Raw genomic sequence first — 330 nt, 5'->3', positions numbered from 1 at the left:
CCTCCCCTCCCCTCCTCTCACCTAACAAGAGCACTACAGTCCCTCTCAGCACTCAAACTTTCCATTTTTCCCCCCCAGAGTAACTTAAATGAATTGACAATGAAACGCCGCTGCCCCACCCAGGCGTAATTGCAAAGAAAGCTGTGATGTTTTATTGTTGGGGAATTGGTGAAATTGAATGTTCTTTAATCTCAGTGGGAGATAATTAAATCTATTGTAATTTAGCTCAATTTGATGAAAAAGGGTTGGTGCAATCTGTAAAAATACTCAAATAATAAATGGCAAGTTTCCGCATGTGTTTCATGAATATATGGTCAAGAATTTCTATTA

The sequence above is a fragment of the Seriola lalandi genome, unplaced genomic scaffold (genome assembly GCF_002814215.2).
Source record: "Seriola lalandi dorsalis isolate HSWRI2012SDOR001 ecotype SW California unplaced genomic scaffold, Sedor1 jcf7180002054549, whole genome shotgun sequence".
In the NCBI taxonomy this organism is placed as follows: Eukaryota; Metazoa; Chordata; class Actinopteri; order Carangiformes; family Carangidae; genus Seriola; species Seriola lalandi.
Note: the sequence above shows the minus strand (reverse complement) of the source record.